The following is a 14,127-nucleotide window of genomic DNA, read 5'->3' as shown; positions in this document are numbered from 1 at the left end:
AAATTAAGCACATATTCAGGCCCTGTAAAGTGAACACATACAAGCCCTGTCCAAGTAAACACAGAGTCCTGTCAAACTAAGCACACATAGGAGCCCTGACCAAAGAAGAACACATAAAAGCCCTGCCAAACTAAGCCCATATAAAAGCTATGTCTAAGTTAGCACATAGGAGCCCTGTCAAAGTAAGCATATATTCAAGCCCTGTAAAGCAAGCACATGCGAGCCCGGTCCAAGTTAGCGCACATAGGAGCCTGCACAAGTAAGCACATATTCAGGCCCGCTAAACTAAGCACACATTCAGCCCTGTAAACTAAGCACATATTCAGACCCTGTAAACTAAGCACATATTCAGGCCCTGTAAACTAAATACACACAGGAGCCTACCCATGTAAGCACATATTCAGACCCTGTAAAATAAGCACATATTCAGGCCCTGTAAACTAAGCACATATTCAGACCCTCTCCAAGTTAGCACACATAGAAGCCCTGTCAAATTAAGCACACACTCAGGCCCTGAGAACTCAGCACACACTGAGGCCCTGAGAACTGAGCACACACTCAGGCCCTGAGAACTCAGCACACACAGGAGCCTGCCCAAGTAAGCATATATTCAGGCCCTGTAAACTAAGCACATATTCAGGCCCTGTAAACTAAATACACACAGGAGCCTGCCCATGTAAGCACATATTCAGACCCTGTAAACTACGCACATATTCAGGCCCTGTAAACTAAATACACACAGGAGCCTACCCATGTAAGCACATATTCAGGCCCTGTAAACTAAGCACATATTCAGGCCCTGTAAACTAAGCACATATTCAGGCCCTGTAAACTAAATACACACAGGAGCCTGCCCATGTAAGCACATATCCAGGCCCTATAAACTAAATACACACAAGAGCCTGCCCATGTAAGCACATATTCAGGCCCTGTAAACTAAGCACATATTCAGGCCCTGTAAACTAAATACACACAGGAGCCTGCCCATGTAAGCACATATTCAGGCCCTCTAAACTAAGCACATATTCAGGCCCTGTAAACCAAATACACACAGGAGCCTGCCCATGTAAGCACATATTCAGGCCCTGTAAACTAAGCACATATTCAGGCCCTGTAAACTAAATACACACAGGAGCCTGCCCATGTAAGCACATATTCAGGCCCTGTAAACTAAGCACATATTCAGGCCCTGTAAACTAAATACACACAGGAGCCTGCCCATGTAAGCACACATTCAGACCCTGTAAACTAAGCACACATTCAGACCCTGTAAACTAAGCACATATTCAGGCCCTGTAAACTAAGCACATATTCAGGCCCTGTAAACTAAGCACATATTCAGGCCCTGTAAACTAAATACACACAGGAGCCTGCCCATGTAAGCACATCTCCAGGCCCTGAAAACTAAATACACACAAAAGCCTGCCCATGTAAGCACATATTCAGGCCCTGTAAACTAAATACACCAGGAGCCTGCCCATGTAAGCACATCTCCAGGCCCTGAAAACTAAATAACACAGGAGCCTGCCCATGTAAGCACATATTCAGGCCCTGTAAACTAAGCACATATTCAGGCCCTGTAAACTAAATACACGCAGGAGCCTGCCCATGTAAGCACATATTCAGGCCTGTAAACTAAGCACATATTCAGGCCCTGTAAACTAAATACACACAGGAGCCTGCCCATGTAAGCACATATTCAGGCCCTGTAAACTAAGCACATATTCAGGCCCTGTAAACTAAGCACATATTCAGGCCCTGTAAACTAAGCACATATTCAGGCCCTGTAAACTATGCACATATTCAGGCCCTGTAAACTAAATACACACAGGAGCCTGCCCATGTAAGCACATATTCAGGCCCTGTAAACTAAGCACATATTCAGGCCCTGTAAACTAAGCACATATTCAGGCCCTGTAAACTAAATACACACAGGAGCCTGCCCATGTAAGCACATATTCAGGCCTGTAAACTAAGCACATATTCAGGCCCTGTAAACTAAATATACACAGGAGCCTGCCCATATAAGCACATATTCAGGCCCTGTAAACTAAGCACATATTCAGGCCCTGTAAACTAAGCACATATTCAGGCCCTGTAAACTAAATACACACAGGAGCCTGCCCATGTAAGCACATATTCAGGCCCTGTAAACTAAATACACACAGGAGCCTACCCATGTAAGCACATATTCAGGCCCTGTAAACTAAGCACATATTCAGGCCCTGTAAACTAAATACACACAGGAGCCTGCCCATGTAAGCACATATTCAGGCCCTGTAAACTAAGCACATATTCAGGCCCTGTAACCTAAGCACATATTCAGGCCCTGTAACCTAAATACACACAGGAGCCTGCCCATGTAAGCACATATTCAGGCCCTGTAAACTAAGCACATATTCAGGCCCTGTAAACTAAATACACACAGGAGCCTGCCCATGTAAGCACATATTCAGGCCCTGTAAACTAAGCACATATTCAGGCCCTGTAACCTAAGCACATATTCAGGCCCTGTAACCTAAATACACACAGGAGCCTGCCCATGTAAGCACATATTCAGGCCCTGTAAACTAAGCACATATTCAGGCCCTGTAAACTAAGCACATATTCAGGCCCTGTAAACTAAATACACACAGGAGCCTGCCCATGTAAGCACATATTCAGGCCCTGTAAACTAAGCACATATTCAGGCCCTGTAAACTAAATACACACAGGAGCCTGCCCATGTAAGCACATATTCAGGCCCTGTAAACTAAGCACATATTCAGGCCCTGTAAACTAAGCACATATTCAGGCCCTGTAAACTAAGCACATATTCAGGCCCTGTAAACTAAATACACACAGGAGCCTGCCCATGTAAGCACATCTCCAGGCCCTGTAAACTAAGCACATATTCAGGCCCTGTAAACTAAGCACATATTCAGGCCCTGTAAACTAAATACACACAGGATCCTGCCCATGTAAGCACATATTCAGGCCCTGTAAACTAAATACACACAGGATCCTGCCCATGTAAGCACATATTCAGGCCCTGTAAACTAAATACACACAGGATCCTGCCCATGTAAGCACATATTCAGGCCCTGTAAACTAAGCACATATTCAGGCCCTGTAAACCAAGCACATATTCAGGCCCTGTAAACTAAATACACACAGGAGCCTGCCCATGTAAGCACATATCCAGGCCCTGTAAACTAAATACACACAGGAGCCTGCCCATGGAAGCACATATTCAGACCCTGTAAACTAAGCACATAATCAGGCCCTGTAAACTAAGCACATATTCAGGCCCTGTAAACTAAGCACATATTCAGGCCCTGTAAGCTAAATACACACAGGAGCCTGCCCATGTAAGCACATATCCAGGCCCTGTAAACTAAATACACACAGGAGCCTGCCCATGAAAGCACATATTCAGGCCCTGTAAACTAAATACATACAGGAGCCTGCCCATGTAAGCACATATTCAGGCCCTGTAAACTAAGCACATATTCAGGCCCTGTAAACTAAATACACACAGGAGCCTGCCCATGTAAGCACATATTCAGGCCCTGTAAACTAAGCACATATTCAGGCCCTGTAAACTAAATACACACAGGAGCCTGCCCATGTAAGCACATATTCAGGCCCTGTAAACTAAGCACATATTCAGGCCCTGTAAACTAAGCACATATTCAGGCCCTGTAAACTAAATACACACAGGAGCCTGCCCATGTAAGCACATATTCAGGCCCTGTAAACTAAGCACATATTCAGGCCCTGTAAACTAAATACACACAGGAGCCTGCCCATGTAAGCACATATTCAGGCCCTGTAAACTAAGCACATATTCAGGCCCTGTAAACTAAGCACATATTCAGGCCCTGTAAACTAAATACACACAGGAGCCTGCCCATGTAAGCACATATTCAGGCCCTGTAAACTAAGCACATATTCAGGCCCTGTAAACTAAATACACACAGGAGCCTGCCCATGTAAGCACATATTCAGGCCCTGTAAACTAAGCACATATTCAGGCCCTGTAAACTAAATACACACAGGAGCCTGCCCATGTAAGCACATATTCAGGCCCTGTAAACTAAGCACATATTCAGGCCCTGTAAACTAAATACACACAGGATCCTGCCCATGTAAGCACATATTCAGGCCCTGTAAACTAAATACACACAGGATCCTGCCCATGTAAGCACATTTTCAGGCCCTGTAAACTAAATACACACAGGATCCTGCCCATGTAAGCACATTTTCAGGCCCTGTAAACTAAGCACATATTCAGGCCCTGTAAACCAGCACATATTCAGGCCCTGTAAACCAAGCACATATTCAGGCCCTGTAAACTAAATACACACAGGAGCCTGCCCATGTAAGCACATATTCAGGCCCTGTAAACTAAATACACACAGGAGCCTGCCCATGGAAGCACATATTCAGGCCCTGTAAACTAAGCACATATTCAGGCCCTGTAAACTAAGCACATATTCAGGCCCTGTAAACTAAGCACATATTCAGGCCCTGTAAACTAAATACACACAGCAGCCTGCCCATGTAAGCACATATTCAGACCCTGTAAACTAAGCACATAATCAGGCCCTGTAAACTAAGCACATATTCAGGCCCTGTAAACTAAGCACATATTCAGGCCCTGTAAGCTAAATACACACAGGAGCCTGCCCATGTAAGCACATATCCAGGCCCTGTAAACTAAATACACACAGGAGCCTGCCCATGAAAGCACATATTCAGGCCCTATAAACTAAGCACATATTCAGGCCCTGTAAACTAAATACACACAGGACCCTGCCATGTAAGCACATATTGAGACCCTGTAAACTAAGCACATATTCAGGCCCTGTAAACTAGGCACATATTCAGGCCCTGTAAACTAAGCACATATTCAGGCCCTGTAAACTAAATACATACAGGAGCCTGCCCATGTAAGCACATATTCAGGCCCTGTAAACTAAGCACATATTCAGGCCCTGTAAACTAAATACACAGGAGCCTACCCATGTAAGCACATATTCAGGCCCTGTAAACTAAGCACATATTCAGGCCCTGTAAACTAAGCACATATTCAGGCCCTGTAAATTAAATACACACAGGAGCCTGCCCATTTAAGCACATATTCAGGCCCTGTAAACTAAATACACACAGGAGCCTGCCCATGTAAGCACATATTCAGGCCCTGTAAACTAAGGACATATTCAGGCCCTGTAAACTAAATACACACAGGAGCCTGCCCATGTAAGCACATATTCAGGCCCTGTAAACTAAGCACATATTCAGGCCCTGTAAACTAAGCACATATTCAGGCCCTGTAAACTAAATACACACAGGAGCCTGCCCATGTAAGGACATATTCAGGCCCTGTAAACTAAGCACATATTCAGGCCCAGTAAACTAAGCACATATTCAGGCCCAGTAAACTAAGCACATATTCAGGCCCTGTAAACTAAGCACATATTCAGGCCCTGTAAACTAAATACACACAGGAGCCTGCCCATGTAAGCACATATTCAGGCCCTGTAAACTAAGCACATATTCAGGCCCTGTAAACTAAACACACACAGGAGCCTGCCCATGTAAGCACATATTCAGGCCCTGTAAACTAAGCACATATTCAGGCCCAGTAAACTAAGCACATATTCAGGCCCAGGAAACTAAATATACACAGGAGCCTGCCCATGTAAGCACATATTCAGGCCCTGTAAACTAAGCACATATTCAGGCCCTGTAAACTAAGCACATATTCAGGCCCTGTAAACTAAATACACACAGGAGCCTGCCCATGTAAGCACATATTCAGGCCCTGTAACCTAAGCACATATTCAGGCCCTGTAACCTAAGCACATATTCAGGCCCAGTAAACTAAGCACATATTCAGGCCCTGTAAACTAAGCACATATTCAGGCCCTGTAAACTAAGCACATATTCAGGCCCTGTAAACTAAATACACACAGGAGCCTACCCATGTAAGCACATATTCAGGCCCTGTAACCTAAGCACATATTCAGGCCCTGTAACCTAAGCACATATTCAGGCCCTGTAACCTAAGCACATATTCAGGCCCTGTAACCTAAGCACATATTCAGGCCCTGTAACCTAAGCACATATTCAGGCCCTGCAAACTAAATACACACAGGAGCCTGCCCATGTAAGCACATATTCAGGCCCTGTAAACTATGGTCAGATCCACTGCCGTTTATATGAATACACACAGGAGCCTGCCCATGTAAGCACATATTCAGGCCCTGTAAACTAAGCACATATTCAGGCCCTGTAAACTAAATACACACAGCAGCCTGCCCATGTAAGCACATATTCAGGCCCTGTAAACTAAGCACGTATTCAGGCCCTGTAAACTAAGCACATATTCAGGCCCTGTAAACTAAATACACACAGGAGCCTGCCCATGTAAGCACATATTCAGGCCCTGTAAACTAAGCACATATTCAGGCCCTGTAAACTAAGCACATATTCAGGCCCTGTAAACCAAGCACATATTCAGGCCCTGTAAACCAAGCACATATTCAGGCCCTGTAAACTAAATACACACAGGAGCCTGCCCATGTAAGCACATATCCAGGCCCTGTAAACTAAATACACACAGGAGCCTGCTCATGTAAGCACATATTCAGGCCCTGTAAACTAAGCACATATTCAGGCCCTGTAAACTAAGCACATATTCAGGCCCTGTAAACTAAATACACACAGGAGCCTGCCCATGTAAGCACATATTCAGGCCCTGTAAACTAAGCACATATTCAGGCCCTGTAAACTAAATACACACAGGAGCCTACCCATGTAAGCACATATTCAGGCCCTGTAAACTAAGCACATATTCAGGCCCTGTAAACTAAGCACATATTCAGGCCCTGTAAACTAAGCACATATTCAGGCCCTGTAAACTAAATACACACAGGAGCCTGCCCATGTAAGCACATATTCAGGCCCTGTAAACTATGCACATATTCAGGCCCTGTAAACTAAATACACACAGGAGCCTGCCCATGTAAGCACATATTCAGGCCCTGTAAACTAAGCACATATTCAGGCCCTGTAAACTAAGCACATATTCAGGCCCTGTAAACTAAATACACACAGGAGCCTGCCCATGTAAGCACATATTCAGGCCCTGTAACCTAAGCACATATTCAGGCCCTGTAACCTAAGCACATCTCCAGGCCCTGTAACCTAAGCACATATTCAGGCCCTGTAACCTAAGCACATATTCAGGCCCTGTAAACTAAATACACACAGGAGCCTGCCCATGTAAGCACATATTCAGGCCCTGTAAACTAAATACACACAGGATCCTGCCCATGTAAGCACATATTCAGGCCCTGTAAACTAAATACACACAGGAGCCTGCCCATGTAAGCACATATTCAGGCCCTGTAAACTAAGCACATATTCAGGCCCTGTAAACTAAATACACACAGGAGCCTGCCCATGTAAGCACATATTCAGGCCCTGTAAACTAAGCACATATTCAGGCCCTGTAAACTAAATACACACAGGAGCCTGCCCATTTAAGCACATATTCAGGCCCTGTAAACTAAGCACATATTCAGGCCCTGTAAACTAAATACACACAGGAGCCTGCCCATGTAAGCACATATTCAGGCCCTGTAAACTAAGCACATATTCAGGCCCTGTAAACTAAATACACACAGGAGCCTGCCCATGTAAGCACATATTCAGGCCCTGTAAACTAAGCACATATTCAGGCCCTGTAAACTAAGCACATATTCAGGCCCTGTAAACTAAATACACACAGGAGCCTGCCCATTTAAGCACATATTCAGGCCCTGTAAACTAAATACACACAGGAGCCTGCCCATGTAAGCACATATTCAGGCCCTGTAAACTAAGCACATATTCAGGCCCTGTAAACTAAATACACACAGGAGCCTGCCCATGTAAGCACATATTCAGGCCCTGTAAACTAAGCACATATTCAGGCCCTGTAAACTAAATACACACAGGAGCCTGCCCATGTAAGCACATATTCAGGCCCTGTAAACTAAGCACATATTCAGGCCCTGTAAACTAAATACACACAGGAGCCTGCCCATGTAAGCACATATTCAGGCCCTGTAAACTAAGCACATATTCAGGCCCTGTAAACTAAGCACATATTCAGGCCCTGTAAACTAAATACACACAGGAGCCTGCCCATGTAAGCACATATTCAGGCCCTGTAAACTAAGCACATATTCAGGCCCTGTAAACTAAGCACATATTCAGGCCCTGTAAACTAAGCACATATTCAGGCCCTGAAAACTAAGCACATACTCAGGCCCTGAAAACTAAGCACATACTCAGGCCCTGAAAACTAAGCACATACTCAGGCCCTGAAAACTAGGCACGCATAGGAGCCTGCCCAGGTAAGCACACATAGAAGCCCTGTCAATGAAAAAACACATAGGAGCTCTCTCAAATTAGGCACATATTCAGGCCCTGTAAAGTAAACACATATAAGCCCTGACCAAGTTAGCACATATAGCAGCCCTGTCCAAGTAAGCACAGAGTCCTGTCAAACTAAGCACCACATAGGAGTCTGCCCAGGTAAGCACACATAGGAGTCTGCCCAGGTAAGCACACATAGGACCCCTGTCATGCTAAATACATTGGAGCCCTGTCAAAGCTGCCTCAAAAATCCCTCCTTACAAATCCAGACCCAGCATCCCATTCTCATCCCTCTGTGGGTTGGAATCCTTCACTTACCTGTCAGACATCGGGGTGCAGAGAATGCCACCTTGTCAACTGGGAAACTGCTGCCATCACCTGGCCGTTTTCTCTTAGTCAGCTGCAATAAAGAAAACCAAACATCAGTACATGCTCTTAGCAGCACATCGGCCAAAACCGGATAATTCCCCTATTCACCACCGCCCAAGAATGCCCGGGTACTCAGGGCGCATGCTTCGGCCACCCTCTGAGGCTCTGCACCGTTTGCACCCACACGACTCTGCCAGTCCCCTTAAAATCACAGGTGGAGGGGCATTCCCCGCAGTTTAAACACACACAATAACAGAAGAGCAGTTACTTTCCTCAATTAAAATTTTTTTTGTCCTCATAGCCCCCAATTTTTTCTGGGGGCACCAGGGAGGGTCGGCAAGATGAAACTGAAAAGGGAAAATACACTAGTTCCCACTAAAAAGTCACATGGGCTCACCTGTTCAGAAGCTGCTTCCTCTCAGAAAGATTTGTTCCTCGGCACCTTCCTGAAGCCATGCTCTGCATGCCAGCGCTCCACCAGATCCTGTGAGGTGCTCTCACCTCTGTTCTGGGAGGTACCCCCGGGAGCCCACCATAAGCTCCTCTCCTCCAGCAGCTTTATATCAAAGAGAGCAGGGAAACCCTCCCCCTAAAACAGCCCCCAGCAGGACCTGCCCCCTCGTCATGCTCACTGCAAACACCTGGGACTGCTCACGCTAAGTAGTCACACCTGGGGCTGCTCTGGTCCCTCTCATCACCCTGAGTGCTCCCAGCTAGGGCTCCTGAGGGGCACAGCCCGGCACAGCACGGCGGGGGCGGAGTCCGGTCGGAGCAGGGGAGGGGCGGTGCCTGGCGGGGGGCAGGCAGCCCAAAAACGGCCCGGGGTTCTTCATTTCCCGCCCTTTCTGCCGCCCTCTTTGGAAGGTCAGTCGAAGAACGACCGAGGTGCCATCATGGGAGTGGCATGAAGTGACTTCCCCCCTTCCTCGTCGCCGTTTTTGTTGTGGCCGAAGCCGCTTTCGGTCCGCCGCCGTCTTTGCTGCCGCGGGGTGGCGGCAGGCAGCGACCGGGACGCCTGCTTGTTTCCACCCCGCTCGCCCACCCGCTGTCCCCTGCCCCGGTGCGATCGCGCCTCCATCCCCGCGCCGAAACCGGCCCCGCCGCTGACATCCCTCTCATCCATCGCTCCCTTTGCACCGCGAACTGCCCTTCTCCCCTGCCCTCTAGGTACGGACACCGCGCCGCTCTGTAGCCGCAGAGCGCCCCACGACCCGACAGCTGCGCTGCCCCGAGGAACGGCTGCAGCACCGGGCTGTGCTCCAGGACAAGACGGCAGCACTGCCGCAGAACGCAGCCCGGGGCTACTGGGCGTTGGGGACAGGGACGCGAAAGCACAAAGCAACGAATCCCATCCCTTCCAAAAACCCCCTAAATGAGTGCCCCAAACCTATTCGTATTTATAATCTATACGTAGTTTATTAATTCAATTAATGTTGCACTATAACACATCTACAATATTATTTTTATTAATTATATACATAATCTTTATGTTGGTAACATCTATTTCTATTCAATGCACATCTAAATCTTTATATATATTTGTATTTTTTAAATTTAGTATTATTTATTTAAAAGCTCCACCTCTAAGGAAATACAAACACAAAACCCTTTATTTTAAACGATATTTAAATATATGTTTTTATTTCTATTTTTCATATTTATATCTATAATTCATATACCTATATAAGAATATTTTATTGATATATAAGAATATAAGAATATATTTTATTGATATCCTATATATTTATCTATTTATTTATACATATCCTTACATGTATTTATATATGCAGATATACTTCTAATTTTATATGTCTTTGTATGCTTATTGTATATTTGGATATTTATTTTGCTTATATTATTAAAAAAAAAAACCCTGCCTTTAGCAAATAAAACCAATAATATATTTCACCCATACAAAATATTTTTGTATTTCTATTCTCATATTTATAATTTATATTCATACATTATACATTATATTGCATTATTATTATACATTTAATATAAATTTGTTACTTGTTCATATTTTATATTTATATCGTTTTATTTTTCTATAATACTTATTTTATATTTAGATTATGTATTAAAAAAAACTTCTCTAACCAAATAAAACAAATAAAACATTTATTTAAGCTATAGTTAGGTAGTTTTTATATTTATATTTTCCTTCTACACCCAGCTCTACCTGTGAAGGATGGCACCCAGCACCACCCCCCCATTCCCCACTCACCTGCTCCTTCACCGCAGCATGGCTCCCTCTCCTTGGGACCTTGGGGTGCCCCAAAGGACACGGGAGGCCCCGAATCTCCACCCCCTGTCCCCCTCAGCCTTTTTTCCTCACCCTCCAAAGAAGGCACAGAACGACTACAACTGCCTCGGGCAGGAGCACGGCACTTTATTCGAACCCTTCCCATGGTCCATCCCCCCAAAAAGGGACTCTGCTCACGCAAGGAAGTGGGGGACAGCCCCCCAGAAGGGCTGAAGTTCCTTCTCAGCCCCGCAGACACAGGCAACAAGGGGCAGAAGAAGAAGACGACCAGCAGAGAGGACACAGCAAGAAAACTAAGATCAAGGCGCAGAATGAAATGGAAAAAAACAAAAAATCCAAAAACACCTGGGATGGTGAATGGGCCGCACAGAGAGGGATTAAAAAAGAACAGGGACAGCAAATGGGACACACCCATGGGAACCACCGGCACGGGGAGCTCCACAGAGCCACACAGAATAAAACAGGAACACGAGCGAGGCATGGAGAAGGACGCAGAATGAAACACGGTGCCAAATACGCAGCAAGGACTGAGGGATACAAAGAGGGAAACAAGAACCCGCAGAGGAATCGACCGCGGCACGTGCCGGGGCGGGCAAACGCGGCCAAGGAGCAGCACAGAGAGAGAGCATGGAGACAGAGAGGCATGGCCAGCAGGACAGAGGCTCACCAAGAGAGGGGACGGTCAGGGAGGAGCACTGGGCAGCAGGTGCACACAGGTACAGGCAAAGGGACAGTGACAGGGACAAAGAAACACAGTCACGGTGCAGGACTGAGGGACAAGGAGAGGAAGAAAGGAGAAATAAAGATGCAGGCAGCAAGTGAGACAGAGAGAGAGGCAAAAAGTAGGACAGAACAGGGAGAGGGATTGAATAAGAGATATTACATAAATATTGAGTATTCATTTCAAAAAAGAAAAAGAAGAACAAGAGAGAGAGAAGCAGTGAAAGGGAATGGGATGGGGAGCACACAGGCCAAGAAAGGAACACCAAAGACACAGCGGACAGAGAGGAGAGAAGGGGTGGAAAATTGAATATAAAGCAGGAAGAGGAACAGCAGCAGACCCAGGAATATTTATTACAGAGTGTGGCTGCTGAACCTGTCAGGAAAGCACCAGCTCCGACAGAACAGGGCACGGGCACGGCTCGGCCTGGGACTCATCGATTCACATCTGTCTCATAAAGGCCGTGATAAAACATGAGGTGAAAGCTGAATGGTTGATGTGCTGCAGCTTGGGTCCTGCTCAGCCCTCATCCCAGCCCGTGATGCCAGTGAACACACTGATGCTCTTCTCAGCATCCAAATTCCTTCTTCAAGTTTCTTCAAGCTAGGGGAAGGAAAACAAACAAACAAAAAAAAACAAAAAAACAAAAAAACAAAAAAACAAAAAAAAAAACAAAAAAAAAAAAAAAAAAACACAAAAACCAAAAAAAAAGCACCACACCAAAAACAACAACAAAAAATCCCAAAAGAAAACAAACAAACAAAAAAACCACAAATAACAATCCAAAACAAATCCGCAGCACCTTCAGCACCTTATTGCATAATAAACTTGTACAATTATAACTTTTAAATTCTCTTCTTTGTATCTGAAGTTCCCCATATTCCCTAAAGCAGAGTAACAAACCAGGCATCTGTAAAGAAGCTGTCTGGGTTAAAAGACACTGAGCCTCCTGCCAACAAAACTATTTAGTGTTCACCTCTGCTACATCCAGCTGTAGCTAATTGTATACTTATGATTATAGTGCCCGCCACAGGAATTTGGAAGGAATTATGCTACTCAGAGCTAATACAAATGATGCACTCTAAAAATGAGTGCAACAGGAAAATGTAATGCTATTAAAATGATAAAATACTTGAACCTCAGGGGGAAAAAAAAAATCTCAGTATCAAAGCTCTTTGTATTTTGCATGCACATTTCCATCTAAGAAAAGCATTTGCTGGTTACAATAGGCTTCTTCATAGCCTAATAGCAAACATGAAGTTTGCCTAACTCCATTTGAATCAGGGATATAAAAGCAGATCAAGCAAGTGACAAATGAGAGAGCTATTCCTAGACTGCAGCAGACACCAACAATGAATTATGAGCGGGTTCCAGCCTCAGCCTGGCATGGCTGGGTTTTTCCTTGGACCTACCTCAATTAAACGAGTTTTAAGCTTTTGATGCCTGCAAGTTGGTGTTCTTCTCACTGGGGCAATTGGAAATAATTTCAGTATCATTAGAAAATTTTAGAAAAATCCAGCTAAAAGTTTCACCTCTGTCCCCTCTAAGTTATCCCAGTTTTCCCCAGCTAGGAGCTGCACAGAAGTGAGACAGGGGAAATGACATCAGGGAACAGCTGTAAAGTTAAAGGCAGAAAGAGAAGACTTACCAGCAAAGGGCAGGAAAAGAGAAAGGTTTCAGAAAAGATTTTGGTGGTCTAATTAATGATCATTTCTGATTCGCCAGTGAGAAGAACACGAACACCCAGCCAGTCAGGCCTCACAGTCCCCTGCAGTGAGAGCTCAGCGCACATCCACAGAGGCAAGTCCAGCACCTGAAAGAAAAAAAAAAAAAAAAAAAGAATAAATAACCAGAAGAAAAAGGTGACAGGGCAGCACAAAGATTGTTCTCTGTGCAGTGCCCAGACTCGGGGCTCGCTCTCAGCTTTGCTAGTTCCCGTGAATTATCCCACAGCCCCCAATTATCTGCTCAGTTCCTGCTGCCATAACCTCACAGTGCCTCACGGAGGGTGGATATTCCCGTGCAGAGCTGCCCCTTGAACGCCAGCTGTGCCAGGAACGGGCAGAGCGTCCAAGGAAGCTCAGCAGCAGGGACAGGGACAGGCATCTGTTCCAAAGAATTGGCTATTTAAAGCCCTCATCCCCCAGCCCCACCCATGTCCCTGGGGGCACTTGACAGAGCTGCCTGGAGTCCAGCTGATTTAGCCCCCCTGAGCCGGGGCTCCAGGTGATATTTTCAAGCAGGAGAAGGCAGGGCCGGGGGTGCTCCCGTCCCGTGCCAAGGCAGCTCCCCGTGCCCACGGGAGGACATCTCTCCCTGCAGCAGCTCAGCTCCTTTCAGGGCCTCAGCAGTGGCCTCT

Source organism: Oenanthe melanoleuca, unplaced genomic scaffold (assembly GCF_029582105.1).
Source record: "Oenanthe melanoleuca isolate GR-GAL-2019-014 unplaced genomic scaffold, OMel1.0 S024, whole genome shotgun sequence".
Classification (NCBI taxonomy): domain Eukaryota; kingdom Metazoa; phylum Chordata; class Aves; order Passeriformes; family Muscicapidae; genus Oenanthe; species Oenanthe melanoleuca.
Note: the sequence above shows the minus strand (reverse complement) of the source record.